At 42.5% G+C, this 18,521-nt stretch overlaps 1 protein-coding gene across 8 annotated transcripts in view; it reads right to left on the bottom strand.

The window, feature by feature from the left end:
• PCMTD1 (protein-L-isoaspartate (D-aspartate) O-methyltransferase domain containing 1) overlaps positions 1-18,521 on the bottom strand; it is a 63,872-nt gene that overhangs the window by 44,234 nt on the left and 1,117 nt on the right. The gene's annotated exons all lie outside the window — the stretch shown is intronic.

The following is an 18,521-nucleotide window of genomic DNA, read 5'->3' as shown; positions in this document are numbered from 1 at the left end:
GTGGCTCGCTGAAGAGTTCAAGGTACAGGACATGAGGGGATAAAGAAATACACAGTTTTTTAAAAGAAGAGATATGAAGCAACTCAATCTGAAATTTTATTATTTTGAAAACTACAGAACTTCATATAGCTCCAGAAGTCTCTCCTCCTCTCCTCTTACTCAAAGATCTGAATCTACGGCCTTGTCAAACCTTTACCACTGCCGCGCAAGCATGTGTTCACTGAGCACAGCCCTAATCGCAGACCACAAACACCCTCACTATACACGTCTGTGACCTAACAAAACCAATCCTCAGGGAATAACCTCATCATGTTTGAGGATATTTACTTAACATCTTTCAATTTTTCAAGAAGTATTAAGAAGTGCTGGGCTTCCCTGGTGGTGCAGTGGTTGAGAGTCCGCCTGCCGATGCAGGGGACGCGGGTTCGTGCCCCGGTCCGGGCAGTGGTTGAGAGTCCGCCTGCCGATGCAGGGGACACAGGTTCGTGCCCCGGTCCGGGAGGATCGCACATGCCGCAGAGCCGCTGGGTCCGTGAGCCATGGCCGCTGGGCCTGCATGTCCGGAGCCTGTACTCCGCAACAGGAGAGGCCACAACAGTGAGAGGCCTGCGTACAGCAACAAAAAAAAAAAAAAAAAAAGAAAAGAAAAGAAGTGCTATACTACAATCCTTAACAATTAAAAACAATCCTCATAGGAGCCACAGCCTGCAAGTTGTTTACCTCCTCTAACTCGGGAAAAGTCTGAACCAGAATACTGAAATGGCAGCTGTGCTGTCCGCTTTCAGTCCGTTAAGTGACAATGTTCTTAGGACGTAACGAGATCGATGGGGAAGCATGAGAGAAAAGCATACGTATTTTCAGCTCCTCTTGGGTCATGCTTTCAAAGTGGGGCTTATTTGAAAAATTATGAATTCACACAGGACAATATTCAAATAAAAATAAAAGAATATTCCGAAGCAAAACTACATGGTTTGGAAACTACTCATCAGTTCAGATGATTTTTATCTGTTCCCTACCACTAATTTGTTCCAATATTTCGTTATAAAATAAACCAGAAGATGAGCTCACGCCAAAGATGTTCTTTCTATATATTAACATACTGTGTAATGCAGAGACTGGCCTTGTCACACAGTATGATTTTGAGCAAGTGGTTACCTTTTCTGGTTTTGGTTTTTTCAACTGGGAGACAGTCATTACATCAAATTATTTTGATGGCACCTTTAAAAACTTTCAAAAAGTCTAAGTAAGCGCTTTACTAAGCAAAGATAAAGAATGTAAGTAGGTTAACTACAGTTTTCCAGTATTATAAAATGGCACCTTTTTTTTTTTTAACATCTTTATTGGAGTAAAATTGCTCTACAATGGTGGGTTAGTTTTTGCTGTATAACACAGTGAATCAGCTGTACGTATACATATATCCCCATATCCCCTCCCTCTTGCGTCTCCCTCCCACCCCTCTAGGTTCAGAACTAATTTTTTTTTTTTTTAGATTCCATATATATGTGTTAGCATATGGTATTTTTTTTTCTCTTTCTGACTTACTTCACTCTGTATGACAGACTCTAGGTCCATCCACCTCACTACAAATAACTCAATTTCGTTTCTTTTTATGGCTGAGTAATATTCCATTGTATATATGTGCCACATCTTCTTTATCCATTCCTCTGTCGATGGACACTTAGGCTGCTTCCGTGTCCTGGCTATTGTGAATAGAGCTGCAGTGAACATCGTGGTACATGACTCTTTGAATTATGGTTTTCTCAGGGTATATGCCCGGTAGTGGAATTGCTGGGTCGTATGGTAGTTCTATAAAATGGCATCTTTCTGAAGTCCATCATGGTCACTTTACCTACAGACAGACACTAGTAAAAGCTGCATAAAACAAAAACACCTTGTTACATTTCAGTACCAACTCACATAATATCATAATTACCTTAGGGTATTTCAGGACAGGTGGTATTACCTGCACCATATGAATGAAGAAAACCAACTGAGAAAGAGTAAATTGTTCTAGATTTCCTAAATACAGAGATATTTCAGCCTTATTCATAGATCTTATGTCATGCACTACTACTAATATTCACATTATCAGAAATAAAATGACTAGAAATGCAGGTCTGAGACCCTTGAGAAATGCAAACACACATACACACACCACACTGATACTATAGCTTCATTTCATTTATGGGGACAAATAGTTCTATCCTTATTCTTACTCACAACCCAGAGGAGGTTTAAGAAGTGCTGAGCAATGAACTGCTGCCCTAAGATGGCCCGAACAATGCTACATGGGCTCTGAAGCAAGTACTAAGAGCTGCACCTTAAGTTCAAATGATCAATTTGTCATCAGTGGCTCCTTCAGTTAACGAATCTCATTTTGAGAAAACTGTCCAACCTAAGCAATCAAAATGCTTTGCAAAAGCTTTTAAAACGATAGCTCAGTACCTCCCTCCAGGCTGCACTGAACACTTCTTCACCACGGATCCAGCAAGATGAGCACGACACAGGCACACTGAGGAAAGAATGTCAAAGGATGGCTTCAGTGCACACAGACCGTCTCTGCTCAAGGAAATCAGTCTCTTAAATAGTTAGCATATTTTCAGAAAAAATGTTTAAAAATTACTTTTAACTTGGCTAAAATGAATTCACAGAACTAAAGATCTCTAGTAATGTAAGGAACCGTTTCATTTTAAAATGAAATTAGACCGGTCTTCAAACTATAAACAGTAGTCAAACTGGGTGAGTAAAATCATGTTTATTAATAGTGTATTTAAAACACTAAATGTCCCCTCAACAAAAAGTTACTCAAAGCAAATAGTATTACCTTACGTTTGGATATTTTAATTTTTAAGTGTTTTGCACAAAAAGACTTTACTTGATGATTTCCTCATTTAATAAACAAAAACTGATAACGTACTCTCAGGAACTCTGACAGGCACAGAGGTTACGGTGCTGAGTCACAACCCTCCGCAATGTGAAATTCCGCTCAGAATTCAACAGGAGCCACGTCAACAGGAATATAACTTAATTTCACATTACTCTTTGCTACCCTTACAAGGATCATTTGCAGAATGAGTATTAGTATATCAAATCGTAACTTCGCATCAAGTTGTATGTTCATTATGAGTCATATTCTAACAGAAAGTGCTCTTTTAAAATAAAAATCATATTTAAATAAAGGCTCATAGGATACCGTGTGGGTTCTGGGTCGGAACCCTAATTGTACAGCTTCCCAGCTATGCGGCCTCAGGAAACATAATCCATCTCTCTAGGCCTCAGCTACTACATAGTTAACCCAATATTAATAATAATAATAACTACCTCTGGATTAGTGAGAAATACATGGGATAATCGACGTACACTGCCTGTGACAGTCCATAACACACACCATGTGCTCAACAGCTGTTCTTATGACTTAATACAGACCTACTTGGTCCTCTCACAAAAGAACATGTTTCCATTTCAAGCAGCATTCACCAAATGTATAGAAATCCAGCAATAAAATATAATGAAGACACATAGAATACTGTGGCTGTTAGGTGCCAACTGTCAATGAGATCTCAATAACCCTATGGTGTTTCTGAGGGAAACCAAGGCATGGAAAGATTGGGGCGAGACTGTGAGGGTACACCTTGTGAGCTGGATGGAACGGGAGGAATCAATGTGGACTCATGATACGAGTTTAAAATATATATATGTGTGTGTATACATATGCATGTATATATACACACACGCATATAAAAATAAGAAGCTATAGAAAACACATATACATACATAGTCTTCCGTGTTTTAGAAGGCCTAGAAGGTGGATAACGACTGCTTTTCACTCCTGTTGGAAAAGGTGCAGAAGATGTCGTGCATTTCTACCTCCCACTCCACTCTCCTCTCTGTGCGCGCTGATCTCCCCATCCGCACACTGAGGACCCTGAGGTGTCCACTCCCCCGGTGTCAGTGGGGACTCTGGCATCTCAGCTGCAGGTTCTCTGCCGCCAGCTCTCACCATCATCCTGGGCACCTTCAACAGCTGCTCAAGCACCGAAACTCCAACAACGGCAACTGTCTCACCTCTGAGGACCTGCCCACCCACCGGCCCTCGGAATCCCTGTTTCATTCTCCAAGCACATCTTACACCTGATTTGCTGATCCTTCTGCCACTACACTTAATCTTCAGTGTCCCCAGTCCTTGAGCTAACTTTTTCTAGTAAAGGTCAGAGAGCAAGTATTTTAGGATTTGCAAGCCATAGTTTCCATCACAACGTCTGAACTGAGTGCTTCTAGAGCAAAAGCAGCTACAAACAACTTATAAATCAAACAGTGTGGCTATGTCCCAGAGATTTTATTTATGGACCCTTGAAAGCTGAATTACATAGAATTTTCACATCATGAAACAGTACTCTTCTTTTAGTATTTTTCCAACCATCTGAAGATGTAAACAGCCTTCTTAGTTTGTAGGCTACACAAAGACAGACAGTCAGGGGGCCCGGTTTAACCCGTTTAACAACGCGCTACCGCCTGCCAGCACCGCGCCCTTCCCAAAGCGAAGGTCCCACGAACAAGGCTCGCCCCCTACTCTGCTCCCCGTTCCGTCCCTCTCAACTCCTCCCCGGCCTTCCCTCCTCACTCCTCTCGCGGACTCCTGACCTCGGACAGTGCAGTCATGTCTCGGCAGGCTCCCACAGAGCAAGAGGGCCCCCGGCACCTGGCTCCCCCCGCGGCCGCCCTGGGCCCTCTGCGGAGGGAGCCTCTGGTGAGACACCTCTCTAACGTTTTTGCCTCATGCCCCAGAGAGCAGACTTCTGGAGAATCCCATCAAGGAGGCACCAGAGCAACCTGTCTGCCATCCAATGCGCCACACGCCCTGTCTACAGGCCTGGGTCTCAGCCCCAGGCGGGCCTCTTCCCTGAGGGCTCGATCGCAGCCCCAGGAGTAGTGGCTGCTCCTTATACCCTTTCTATGTTCTTCAGGGCTCTCTTTACTTACTAGCCAATCCCATTAGAGCCAACCATTCTTCACATTAAACTTTCCCCGCTCAAATTACCGTGTGGTTTTCCTTTCCGGTACAAACTAGACTCATACAAACCTGAAAACCAGAAAGACTACATTCAGGTCCATCAGAGAACGAAAGACAGTTAGGCAGTAAAATGAACTGAGGATACACGAGACCCTGATACTATGCCAGCCCAAACACCCACAGTCCCATGGATCTGACGTGAGTTGCTATATCCTGCAACGACCCCCCCCTTTTTTTTAAAACTTCTAAGTATGTGATTGTGTTTTATCTTAGTTTCTTGGCAAAATGTTAAACGCTTATCACCAGCTTTTCTGTGCTATGAGAGCTGTCCACCATGATCACAGAGGGAAGTCAGACGGCCAACAGCAACTAGGAGTCTGAGGGCAGCAGGCGCCAATTCTGCCGCCTTAAAGCTCTTGCTCAGGGAGACTTCCCTGGTGGAGCCGTGGCTAAGAATCCACCTGCCAACGCAGGGGACACGGGTTCGAGCCTTGGTCCGCGAAGATCCCACAGGCCACAGAGCAACGAAGCCCATGCACCACAACTACTGAGCCTGCGCTCTAGAGCCCGTGCTCCACAACAAGAGAAGCCCCCGCTCGCCGCAACTAGAGAAAGCCCACGCGCAGCAACGAAGACCCAAACACAGCCAAAAATAAATAAATTAATTAATTAATTAAAGTTCCTTCTCAGGAGATCCATCACTGGGTCACACTCTTAGACAGAAGGATGCCTGGTAGCCTCAGCTACTGGGAGTCAGCTTAAACATGAGCTTGTTAACTGAAACACAACATGTTTCTGGTTCCCTTGTTTCCCCTGTATAGACTTCAATAATTATCAGCACACCTGGAAAAGGACAGAATAAAACCAATGAAAAACTCATTAAATTTCATGTAGGCATGGTAGGCAGGCTAAAAATAGAGACCCACAAAGGAATGAAGGAACAGGGAAACAGCAAAGCCAAATTCTTGAAACAAATGCCAGAGATAAGCAACAGTAAAGGTTACTTTTTCTTACCAGTGGCATATTTCAAATTGAAAGAAGACAAGACCATCAAAAAACATTGGAAAAAGCAGTCCCGGAGTTGTAGGAACAGAGGGAAAACTAAATATACAAACAGGCCCTAAAGAATTCAATGGATTTGTTGTATTACTCATTTAGCAGAAAATAATTTTGGAAGAAAGCAACAGTAAAAAACGCTAAATAAGCCATATAAATGTTGCTGCTGCCCTAGAAATGTGATACGCTGAACACCAGAGAAGAGCAGGAATAGCCAGAAAGACACCCTTATGTTTCTACAGAGCATTTGGTTTTATTTTAATGTGTGTTGTGTGGGGAGGTATATGCGTTCTGGAAGAACAGAAATATTTTCAAAAATAATAATCTCTAATAGTTTACCTTATCCAACTACCTTACTGTCATTTTTCCATTTTCTATAGCAGGGGAGCCTAGGGTAGAAATTTACTTATGTCTATTTACAGTGAATGCAGAGGGATAGTCTTTCTTTCCTTCTGAGAACAAAGAGTATATACAACTTCTTCAAATACAAGACTCTTTCCCCCAAACTAGAAGGATTCTATGTAGCAAATTCACAAGGACCCCAGCTTCTGTCTGCCAGAAAAGTAACTTAAATAGCTGTTAATTTTGTCCATGCCTTCCTCCAGCATACTGCCTCAGGAGGGCAGGTATGTATTTCTCCTTTCTCCTGCTCTGCTGATTCAAAACCACCCTCCTCGTCAGTACAAATTTTCCAGTGCATTTAATAAATTACTAGATTGATTTCACAAGGCCGGGGGCCCCCACCATCACTGCAAACACAATACACCCGAAGCCTGCTGCACAGCCCCTCACCCTGCAGCACAGCTACTCTCTTCAATTACTCCCACTGTTCTCAGTGACAATTCCACTCTATCACCGTCCTTATCAATCTTAGCTAGATTACTACAACTAACTTCAAGATGGTCTTCATACTTGTGCTTCTCCAAACTTCAACAGCATCTGTACACCACTTTGATTCACCTACCCAATATACCAGTTCTGTCATTAAAGAAAGGACAAAGCTCCAAAAACTCAGAGGTACCTCCAGGATGCTGCAAAAATGAGAGAAAATCCCACCTCTCAGGGCTCAAGACCACCCCCATTTAAAAACAGCAGAAGGACTTCCCTGCTGGCACAGTGGCTAAGAATCTGCCTGCCAATGCAGTGGACACGGGTTCGAGCCCTGGTCCAGGAAGATCCCACGTGCCGTGGAGCAAATAAGCCCATGCGTCACAACCACTGAGCCTGCGCTCTAGAGCCCAAGAGCCACAACTACTGAGCCCGCGTGCCACAACTACTGAAGCCCGCGCGCCTAGAGCTCACGCACCGCGGCAAAGAGCAGCCCCCGCTCTCTGCAACTGGAGAAAGCCCGAGCGCAGCAACGAAGCCAAAAATAAATAAATAAATAAATAAAAGTGACACTAATATAAACGCTCTAAATCAAGCCTTTAAAACAAAATTTTTTAATAAAAATAAACACAGCAGTACTAGTTTTTTATCAGCTTTGTAAATGTCATCTAAATATTTTGTTGGGGGAAGGGGTTGCTTAGCAGTCCTTTCACTAAGGAATCAAATGATCACAGTGTATTACTACCTGTGTACATTTTCTATCACTGCCTTAACAAATTACCGCAAATGAAACTGCCTAAAACCACACAGGTTCATTACATTACAGTCCTGGAGGTCAGAGTCTAACACAGGTCTCACTGGGCTAAGATCAGGGTGCAGGCAGGGCTGCATTCCTTTCTGGAGGCTCTAAGGGGGGTTACTCTTGCATTTTCAAAAGTCTAGTTAGTGTCCGTCTGCTTTCTTTGGCTTCTGACCCTTTCCTCCATCTTCAGAGCCAGCCACGTCAGGCTGAGCCCTCACTCTGCCTCTTCCTTCCACTGTGAAGGAACCCTGTGATCACACTGGGCCCGCCCATCAGGGTAATACAGGACACTCCCCCTATCAAAGTCAGCTAATTAGCAACCTTAATTCCCCTGAGCCATACAGGGTAACACACTGACAGGGCCCGGGAATTAAAGCATGAACACCCTGGGGAAGGGGGCGTTACGTGCCTATCACACTTGCCCAAAGTCTACAGCCAAATGCTGCTCCACAGGGAATTAAGTCTGTACACTTGGGGACTGGATCCATTCTACTCACCTAAGATACAGGAAACAAAATAAGAGATCACAAGGATAATCAGCGGCAAGAGACACGCTCATATTCCTTGACAGAACGTGGAATTCATTTTCTCTTACAGCTAAGGCACGGTCACATTAAGACAACCCAAAGTCCCCTGAAACAACAATAACTATACTGCAGACGACTATACAAGGACTTTAAAGATGGCCCTGAAACTCAATGTGAAGTGCTAACTGAAAACACTGCAACAAATAAAACCATCAATTTTTTGGTTTGGTTATTCTTAAGGCATGTAATCATTTTTTCTTATAAATGAAAATGTATGCCCCGTCCTAACCCCTGAGCAGCATCACAGAAAAAACCCTGAGCATCTTCCTGATGTGCTCCACCACGGGGAGAAAGTGTGCCTAAGCTTAAAACCACTGAGGGCTCAAATCTGCTCGATTCCTACCCTTCCTTCTAGGACGGTGCGAAGCCACCGCGCAGATTCATTCTGAGGGCTGACAAAAATTCAGCTCAGCGTGAGTTAAGACCCTGTACGTGAAGAGCTGGCACCTTTTCTCAGCTGTTGGTACCTGTCAGGATTTTTGCAGCAGATTCAAAATTGCTCAAACTTTAATGGAGTATGATTCCAGGGTGGCCTCAAGAGGGAGCACCCTTTTAAAAACAGACTGCCCTACAGGTGGTGCTTTGCGTGTTATCACTAAAAACGAACGGAAGACAAGCGAGCCTAATGCGGCTCCCCAGCGGCCGCGTCCCGGCTCCCCGGCTACCCCCGACCCCCCCCCCAATACTGACGTGAGGCTGCTCCCAGCCTGGCCTCTCGTTCACGTGGACGCTACTGCTGTGCGAGGCCCGCGCTCTGCCGAGTGACAACTGATCTCATGATCTTTGAAAAGCAGTGTGTGACTCATAAAGCATTACTACCTTTATCATTAGTGCAACTGTCATTAGTTGAGCATTTACTGCATATAAAGCTTTGCCATGTTAATTCATTTAATCTTAACAAAACTCCGTGTAATAGTACTACTTCCAAGGAGAGGGATTACCTAACTTCCTTGGGAGGCAGAATGGGCTTTGAGTTCCAGGTCTGTTCTCACACCAAGCCCTTTGTCCTTAAAGACTGCAGATCATTTCACAGGAAAGAAAGCAGATTCAGCAGATTCAGGAAAAGGAACTAACTGTGAATCTCAGTTCACGCATCTATAAAATGAGACGAATGATACTCACCAGACAAGATACTCTTTGACAAGGCTGTCGTAAAGATTAAATAAAGGGAAAGTTATACAAAAGTTTGAAAATGTCAAAGCACCAAGATATTAGCATCTCGTACTGCACCGTTCCAGGGAGCATCAGTCACACACACGAGACTTCCTGAGGCAGCGCAGGGAATGGCAATCACACTGTGTCTGTGTGAATGGGGCCTCCTGGAGCCGTGCACCGCGGGTGTCCACGCGCACGTGCATATGCGGGTGCAGCCCCATATACATACAGGATGTTCTATCTGGGCACAATAAAACCAGGGATTATTAAACAGCGACAACTGAGCAAGTCCTTACAAGAAACGGAAAGCTTACAAAAAGCTTTTTTGCCATGAACAATAAGGTGGCTCAACTAGTTTAAGACCATGGTGATCTCTCCCTTTCCATCAGAACCAAACCCATTTCAGGAACAATTACAATACAGGTATTTATATAAATCACTGCAGAAAAGCCTAAATCTTTCTTTTGCCATTTCTAATTTCTCTGGTTCATACAAGAATAAAGGTTCAAAATCACTCTATTTGCAGGAAAAAAGTCAAGTCCATTAAACCATTAAAATGGTTTAGAAGTATGTGAAGTAATTCTTTCACAATGGTATTTACATGTTAAATCACTACAGACCACTGCCACGCTTTTTCTTAAAACTAGAACTGTAGTAACTACCTTCATGTGTTCCAAAATCTGCTCTTATATTTGAGTATCAAGGTGACCATGAATTTAAAAATCCACTCTAGTCATCAAGAGACTACAATGCAGGGGGCTTCCCTGGTGGCGCAGTGGTTAAGAAATCCGCCTGCCAATGCAGGGGACCCAGGTTCGAGCTCTGGTCCAGGAAGATCCCACATGCCGCGGAGCGACTAAGCCCGTGCGCCACAACTACTGAGCCTGCGTGCCACAACTACTGAAGCCCATGCGCCTAGAGCCCGTGCTCCACAGCCAGAGAAGCCACCGCAATGAGAACCCCGAGCACCGCAACGAAGAGTAGCCCCCGCTCGCCGCAACTAAAGAAAAGCCCGCGTGCAGCAACGAAGACCTAATGCAGCCAAAACTAAATTAATTAATTAATTAATTTTAAAAGAGACTACAATGCAACCAAGAGACTAAGAGCGCCGGGACTCGCCACAGGGATAAAATACACCACCTTCGAAATACTGTCAAAAAAGAAAGGTTCATTTTGTGTTTGTTTTTGAGCTATGGCATTTCTAAATATTTCTTTCTAATAAACTTAAGATCCAGTATTTTAAAGACAGATTACAAAAATACAATGATACACAATCAGAATAAAAGCTCTGAATTATTAAACCAGGAACAGCAATAGAGGTGGATACTAACCCACCTACTGACACGTGGGGCTCCCATCACCAACAGCTAAACCACTCAGCACTTGGCCGTTCACGTGCACAAATCACCTGACATGCTAAGTTGAGGCCCTACCACAGCCTTGGTTACCTGGCAAAGCATCCAGGTCAGAGAAAATTCAAGCATTCACGTTTTCCATGCTTCTATCACCAAATGTATTTACCTTATATGGCAGCAGGATTTATAGAGCTGGGCTTTTCTAGTTGGTGTTCTCATTAATACAGAAATCTCTCAGAATTAACTAGAGGACACACACCCCAGGTGATTACATTCCCGACAATCTGTTTCTTTTTTTATCCATATTTTCTAGTCTTTCTACAAGGAATTCTTACTGCTATTATATGGGGCAGGATCTGGGGATGAACAAAGACAAATGACCTTTTTACCTATTATTTCTACGATGGCCAGGAAAGTGTGTATAAGTGACCAAAAGAGAATCATAGGTGTTCAGAAATGAGTCAGTGCCAACGAACCCTTGTTAACGAAAACCTGAGCCATGTGGACCCAGGCAGCATATACAGTACCAACATAAAGAGAAATGACATAGCTATCAAACACCTAAAAAACTAATTTTCTGATGCCTATCAGAAAAACACTCAAATCCCATATTTAGGACAGAATGACTGAAAAATAACAAAGAAAAGATAACCCATCCTATTCAGTAAGCCATACCTACTATGTTTAAAAAACAAACAACAACAAAAAAGGCACAGCTTGGGAAACCTTAAATGACTTGTTAGGAGTAACCTGATAGACCAGCTACACAACTTTAGCAGCTGTTACACTTGTATACAATAACAGTCTGTATTTATAGCACCCTTGGTCAGAAGGAAGCAAAGAGCATTCATTATTTACCTGACATCCCATCATCACCTTATTCACTTGTTATTACATTCCATTCTGACTTTTATTATTGTTACCATAACTTGTTATTCAATAGGATTCTGACTGACATTTTTAAGATACATGAATGCTATTTCTGTTTATACATAAAGTCTAAAAGGATTCACACCACACTGTTAAAAAGCCATTATTGGGCTTCCCTGGTGGCGCAGTGGTTGAGAGTCCGCCTGCCGATGCAGGGGACACGGGTTCGCGCCCCGGTCCGGGAAGATCCCACATGCCGCGGAGCGGCTGGGCCCGCGAGCCATGGCCGCTGGGCCTGCGCGTCCGGAGCCTGTGCTCCGCGGAGGGAGAGGCCACAGCAGTGAGAGGCCCGCGTACCGCAAAAAAAAAAAAAAAAAAAAAGCCATTATTACCCAAACAACCCATGAGGAACAGATGTGGATGGCAGAGGTTTGCTGAAGGAGGAATTTGTTAAACTTCATTTATTTCAGTCGTTGGAATCTTATGCCTGAACATACAGTAATACTACAGTAAAAAATGTAATGACCTCATAAAATATATCGTGTTGTTGGCCATGACATTTCCTTCTAGGTGACACCCAGGGATCTTAGCTCATTCCCTGAACAGATTTCCTATGTTAAATATGCTACTACAGGCCACAGTCCCAGAGACGAGTGTCCAGACAAGAAGAATCCTTCCCAAGCACAGAACTTCGACAGGCGGGCAGAGGTGGCCTCGCCCAGAGCAGACAGCTCTGGTCCTGGGAGCCACTGCCCATCACAACTGCCATTCCTACTCTGCCCACCCAAGAGTCAACCAGGGACTCCTGCAAGCATCTTCACATGGGCCCATCCTTCTCTTACCATTAATCACCAGGCCTGAAAAGGAAACCATTTCATTCCCCAAGAAACACTCATTTCAGTTTTCAATTTTTATTTTTCCCTAGAAAGATCTACTTTTTATTTCTCTTCCTTCAAACGGGTGCCTCAATGGGTATAACAGTAGAAAACTGGAAACAATCTAAATGTCCATCAGTAGGGAATAAGGTTAAATAAATGATAATATATACAATCTATGTATGTAGCAGTACATAACAGATACTTTGAGGCTGCAAAAAGATTTTTTTAAAGAATGAAGAAATTCTTTACTGTTATGGAGTATTAGAGATACACTGAGTGAAAAATGCTAGTGAAACTGTTTGCAATGAACCTCATCCTAACTGGAAAGAAAAAGAGTATTTACTCAAATTTACTCGTGTACAAATAGTTTCTTTTGTACCATTCCAGAGATAAGTGGCTGCCTCCCAGCGGAACGGGAGGCTGAGGAGGCATCTTCCGGCTAGAGACTCTTCACAGCGCTTAAACTCTCAACCATGTGGCTGCAATGCCTATTTTCAAAATCATTTATTTTAAACTTCCTTAAAACTTTTATCTTTAGAGAAGTATTTGTGATTACTTTAATCCTTTATGAAGTCGAGAGCAGGAAGACTGACTAATTAGTCTCAGAATCAATCTCACTCTTTTATAATCATGCATCTAGTATTCCAAAAAGAAACCCCAAATGTGTCCCCCCATCACCATCACCAAGATATTCTACATTCTCAACTCCTAAGAGAAAGGATTATATTTTTATATGATAAAGCAGAAGCTAATTACTTAATATAATACTTATATTATATTACTTACACTATAATACAAGATGCAGAGGCAGATATAAGAGAAATATAAAATTTTAACATTTGCATGGTAACCATTAACCTTGATAGATTCAAAATAATCTGAAATTTCACATGAACTCTTCAGGAACCAGACTTATGTATAATCTGTGTGAGGGCATTTCAGCTGACCAAAAAGTTGGAGCTTCCTGCTGTCACAAAAGAAGGAATAAATGACTGCAGGATAGGCCCGTATCTACATAAGCACAGAGAAAGGTGTGAGGCCAGAAAGCTTATGAGAACACTGTAGTTCATTTGACAATATGTCTAATTCAACAGCATCGAAAAGAATTCAGGGCTTCCCTGGTGGCGCAGTGGTTGAGAATCTGCCTGCCAATGAAGGGGACACGGGTTCAAGGTCTGGTCTGGGAAGATCCCACATGCCACGGGGCAACTAGGACCATGAGCCACGACTACTGAGCCTGCGCATCCGGAGCCTGTGCTCCACATGCCACGGGGCAACTAGGACCATGAGCCACGACTACTGAGCCTGCGCATCTGGAGCCTGTGCTCCGCAACAAGAGAGGCTGCGATAGTGAGAGGCCCGCGCACCGCGGTGAAGAGTGGCCCCCGCTCGCCGCAACTAGAGAAAGCCCTCGCACAGAAACGAAGACCCAACACAGCCAAAAATAAATAGATAAAAATAAATAAATTTATTTTAAAAAAGAAAATTCAAATGTCAAACCATTAGTTTTAAGAATTTATATACATATATTATACATATGTACAACTGTCAATAACTCAGACACGTGCATACAAAAAAAACCTGAATTTTTAAGAAAAAACAACTTATCATAATTACCTAGAAATGAGTCTGAAAATTGAACTCATTTAATAGCCTACAACAAGAAAATCTGGTTTTGTCACATACACAAAATTAAAAACTCCAATAAACTATTGGGTGTCATCTACCAACTAAAGTCAAATACTACTTAAATTGCCATTAACAGGAGAGGTGACCAGAGATCATTTTCATATTCATTCACACCCATCTCCTGAGCATTTTTTTAATCCAATTACAACTGTTAGAGTACTCAAAAACAAATTCAGAGTAGAAAGTTCTCATCACGAGGTTAATTAAGCAACTATATGAATGAGAGACGACCTTACTCGCAGACGGGGAAGAGGAGCCCTAACGAAATACAGCGCATCAGCAAGCCTTCCACAAGGAGGGCCTCAAAAAGTAGAGACAGGAAAGGGAGGAAACGCCGAAAGAAAATGCATAAGAAACCAGAAGTTTGAATAAAACAAGGAACAAATTTGAGAAGGAGCGCTGGGGCCATGTAATGCAGTTCTGAAAAGGCAAAAGGTGAAGAACAAGGACTGTATTCCAGAGTCGATCAAGAGCCACGCGGTGGAAGCACAGAGGTCAAGAACACGAAACGGGAAGACATGCTCGGGATTCCAACTCCAGTTCACCTACCTACTAGCAACTCCTTCAGCCTCATGAAGTCTCAATTTCTTCCTCTGTAAAGTGGCATAATAGTTACTTACAACATAAAACTATTACGAGGACCAAATGAAACAAAGCACGCAGCGCGGTGGCTGTCAGAAGAAACACTCCGTAAGTTCTGGGGTTTTGTTCTGTTCGCAAGCAGGGGAAAAAAAAATGATCAGGGCTGCATTTAGTACAATTAATTTGATAGCAGCAAACGATGGATGGTAAAACCTAGAGATTAGGGATGTCTCCTGTTAATGGCAGTTGAAGCAAAGGGATTAAAATTACTTAACAGCTGGGAAAATGGAAAAGAGGCAGGAGAATCAGGAACCACATGCAATAAAATGACAAATCATTTATAAGAAAGGGGAAAGTGAAGAATCAAAGGTGTCCTTTGACTTGGAGTCTAGATGACTAAGAAAACGTGAGGATCATTAATACAAACACGTAAATGAAGGAAAAAGAATTAAATTTGCAAGGAAAACATGTCAATTCTGAATCTATTTGATTCAAGATAACAAAATGACAGCCACTTTAAAGAGTTTGTCAAGAAAAACAACAAAAGGCAAGTCTGAAGCTCTGGAAAGAAAATGAAGCTGGTGATGCAAACTGGGGCCTCAGAAAAGAGGGAAGGAACGGGGGGAAGGAGGGGGATCCAGGGGCCTGAGGTGGCCAGAAAGGAGAAAACACAGCTCCAAAAAAGGGAGACGAGAACTCTACCTCAGGTAACACCTGTACCTAAGTCCAAGGTGCTGGCCTGTAGCAGGAACAGGGAAGACAAGGGCCTCAAGACACTTCACAGTGCACAGCTCTCAGATGCTGACTGCACTAGAGGTTACACACTGAACTGACTTACCGCACCGTGGTTATTACAGGTTTACAAGAGCCCACACATTACGGCAAAGTGTGAATTATTCCAGCTCAAACCCCAGCAGGACACAGCTACCACAGGATAATAATCGTAATTAGACTTTTTTTCAGTATCTCAAAGAACTATAACTTTGAAGTTCTTATCTCCCTTGACCTCCAACCACAGAGCTGACTCTTTGAGGACTCCCCTTTCCCTCTGTCTACTCTGAGGGCCAACTCGAAGACTATCTCCCCTCTCTTTTGGCCTCTCTTGCATCTTAACTAGTTTCTCCCTAGAAACAGAGCTAGCTATCAGGGAACAGGTCCTTTAGGCAATTCCACAAGAGTTCTTTCATACTTAGCTTTTAAATCTCATCTAGATTTTAAACTCTAGATCATAGCTGATGCTTTTGTTACCATTCACAGGCCCTAAATAGTTTATTGACGGCTACTCATGAATGTATGCCGCCCCAAAAGGATTTTTAGGCTAAACTGGAAAACTCTGTATTTCTCCCCGTCAGCCATAAGATCTCTCTCATTAATTTTTGAGACTATGCACACACAGAATTGGATTCCCCATCCTCCAACAGCTAGAAGTCCTAACGTAGTCTAAAGACATCTTGCTGGTGCTGAATTGTTTTTTTTGTATCCCACAACTATAAAACCCACTCACATCCAGTGTAAGTTGTCCAAGAGACAAGTGATGGCAGATATGCCATTTAAATGTGAATCTAATTACCATCCTTAACAAATGCCAAGAAAAAAAGCTCAAATATTTTCCTATACGTTTGTTTCTTCTCAAATACATATTACAACTGATCATACTTTAACTTCAGTACGTGCCATATTTCTTTAAACCACACAGTTGTCACATCTGCTGGAAAACCAAAACAGATCAATAACCATAACATTATGACATATACTCTATTAAACTGCCTGTCATGATGCAGTTTTAGGAGGCCAAAATAAATAAGCAAATTTAAATCTTTTTAGGACCCTCTTTGTACTGTTTTCATCATATTAGTTTACAAAGAGTGTAATGGAGTTCATAAAAATAACACTAAATGAAATGAGACTAGTCTATAAGGAATAAAAGCATCTGTAAGAGCTACAATTCACTATGACATCCAAATTTAGCATGGCATCAAATGGAGTGACTGAAAACTAAAGTAACACAATCCCCCATCTTCTTGCTTAATGGCATCACCTCAAGGAATTCAATATTTTAATAAGACACCATCAGAAACCTCATCTAAAAGATATCATTAAAGGGGCTTCCCTGGTGGCGCAGTGGTTAAGAATCCGCCTGCCAATGCAGGGGACACAGATTCGAGCCCTGGTCCGGGAAGATCCCACATGCCACGGGGCAACTAAGCCCGTACGCCACAACTACTGAACCTGCGCTCTAGAATCTGCAAGCCACAACTACTGAGCCCACGTGCCACAACTACTGAGCCCGTGTGCCTAGAGCCCGTGCTCCGCAGCAAGAGGAGCCACCGCAATGAAAAGCCCGCGCACCGCAACGAAGAGTAGCCCCCGCTCGCCGCAACTAGAGAAAGCCTGCGTGCAGCAACAAAGACCCAAAGCAGCCAAAAATAAAAATAAATATTGTTAGAGTTTCACACTAATTATCCTTTATTTTTCAATGCATACAATTATATTTATGTCTCTACTTTGTAAGGAACGTTTCCAAGCCAAAAAAGAGAAGGAAACTCTAAGATCAGTAATTTTGTAAGGTAATTTTCATTAATGGGGGGCAGCACAGCAGAGCAAAACACAGGTTCTTGGAAGCATGTCTGAAGCATGAAGCATGCCTGAGTCTAATGCAGTCAGCACCACTAAAAAGGCAGTGGGGTCTTCACCAGTTTAATCTCTCAGAGCCTCTGTTTAAAAATTCATAGAATGGAGAGACTGTCACCTATGTCGTAAGAAATACGTAAGAAAGAGCACTCTATTACCAGCAAGGATAACTAAAAATGCCACGGATGTTTTTGATTCCTTCTAAACACAGTTTCCCAAATAATAAAATGCTACACAACTGGGCTTCAGATTTCAGGCTATACATGTTGAGAACCAGATGGTTCTCTGTGATTACCTTACTCAGTTCTGTTTTCCCTGGAAGCCAGCACCAAGATGAACGCACAGCACATTTTTAATAGCTACAAGGCGGTGATTAGATCAACAAAGCTTCCTGTTCTGCACGCAGAAATATCAAGTGTAGTAGAGATTCCCTACTTTCCTGTCCTCTTGAATAGTAAGCATCTGCTATCATCCCTCCACTTAACAGCTTACTCCCTATGGTTTACCTGCCTGAGACACAAACTTGAGGGCCACTGGCCTCCTACCTTTACCTCTTCGTCACACAGGGGCCAGTTCACATTTGAGGGACTGAATCTGTTTTCAACTGAGCATGTGGAATTTAAGTTTACTCTGAAAAATGCACTTAAAAAAAACAAAAAATGAAATATTTTAGTAACCTGCTTTATGAAGTCACCCAGGCCTCCTGTAAGCTACCATTAAGCTCTATGTAAACATATTACTCAACTTCCTAATATGTAAGTATCCCCAACTGGCAAACATTCTGAAAGTTCTACCACATTATGTTTCAAAACATTAGTTTGTAGACCTTATTAAAAGCTAACTAAAAGCTAAAAGATTACAGAACTATGGACAACAATGTTCATCGATTAAAAGAATAGAGCTTTGTAGGTTTTTAAAAGAATGAGGTATGTCATAAAATGGAGAAACAACCTTGAGTAGAACTGGCCAATAAAAGCTATATACTATACATGACCCCAATTTTGTTTTTTGTTTTTGTTTTATTGAAGTATAGTCGATTTACAATAACGTGACAACTGTGTTTTTAAACCGTATTTC

The sequence above is a fragment of the Physeter macrocephalus genome, chromosome 15 (assembly GCF_002837175.3).
Source record: "Physeter macrocephalus isolate SW-GA chromosome 15, ASM283717v5, whole genome shotgun sequence".
In the NCBI taxonomy this organism is placed as follows: Eukaryota; Metazoa; Chordata; class Mammalia; order Artiodactyla; family Physeteridae; genus Physeter; species Physeter macrocephalus.
Note: the sequence above shows the minus strand (reverse complement) of the source record. Positions and strands in the feature narration are given on the sequence as shown.